The sequence below is a fragment of the Elephantulus edwardii genome, unplaced genomic scaffold (genome assembly GCF_000299155.1).
Source record: "Elephantulus edwardii isolate Elephantulus edwardi_28Jun2011 unplaced genomic scaffold, EleEdw1.0 scaffold00052, whole genome shotgun sequence".
NCBI classification, from domain to species: Eukaryota; Metazoa; Chordata; class Mammalia; order Macroscelidea; family Macroscelididae; genus Elephantulus; species Elephantulus edwardii.
The window spans coordinates 9125845-9127126 of record NW_006399802.1 but is presented as its reverse complement, the minus strand read 5'-3'; positions in this window follow the sequence as shown (position 1 = coordinate 9127126).

Sequence of the window (1282 nt, the reverse complement as noted above, 5' to 3'; positions counted from 1 at the left end):
TGTTATATCCCCTCGCTCCTCCCTTAGGGCCCCTTGCTCTGTGTTCCAAGATTTGAAGGTGGGCTCGGCCCAAGTTGCTTTCTAATTTTCTTCATGTGTGTAAATCTTGCACTTGGAACTGTATTCATTCAATTTAAGCAATAAGAAATATTTAAGTTGTCTTAAATTTAATCAATACTATTGCAAAGAAATAAATAATTAAAATATGATGTATCACTGATTTTCTTCTACTTCTCTGTGCCATTTAATTACATATTATGATTTGAAAAAATCTGGAGTGATGAACTAGGCAGTAGAAAAATATATAACACCTTAGAATAGATGATATCAAGCTAGTCTTTGCTGGAAATTTATAATTTGTAAGTACAAGCTTCCAAATCAGTGCAAGACCACCTCAAATTGAAAGATATGAAAAGAAATTTAAAGAACAAAGTCAGTGATTAAATTATTTCAAACTTTGAGGAAAGCCTTAGTGTGAAATGTGTTATGTCTAGTGTGTTTGAACAAGACTTCATGATAATAGCATATTAATCTTCATAAAGAGATTATGTTGCCTAGAATAGAATTCTTCCACACTCTTCCCCATAAATCTCAAGGAACAAGAGCTGAGGGCAAAGACAAGTCAGAATCACTGGAAAAGTATTTGATTTTAATTAAATCGGTTCTCAATTCTCTGATAAAATTCACATATAGACAATTGTATGTAAGCTATTTTGAGTTAAGCCACAACAAGCAACGTAATACACACATGACTATGGACAGTAGATCTTTTTATTGATACTCTCTGCATTGTGTTGAATAGATTTCATTCCAAATCAGCATTGCAAGAGTAAATCTTATGATCAGAGGATCACCAACTCCATAGGATCTTGCATTAACCCTGGGTGGTCTAGTTAGAAGCACCAGCACATTTTTCACAGCAGTCCTGAAAAAGAATCAATCCAGAGTCAAATAAGGTACTGAAGTTGGCTCCCTACAAGTGCAATTACTATCAAAGATACAAAAATACGTAAAGTTTTCTTTTGCGTTCTGAAGGGCAAATATACATACTTGGAATTTCAGTGATTAAAAATGTAAATAAGCTCATCTCATTTGTCCTGCAAGAGAAAAGGATTTTCAATTCTACTTGGGAAAAAAAGAGACGGAAAGTAGTAAAAAAAAACCAAAAAAAACCAAAACTTTCATTGTCATCAAGTCAAGTCAGAACTAATAGCTGACCGCTGACCCTCCAGTGAGTTATCTGAAGCTATTAATTACACAAGATTGTGTGTCTTTTTTTTTT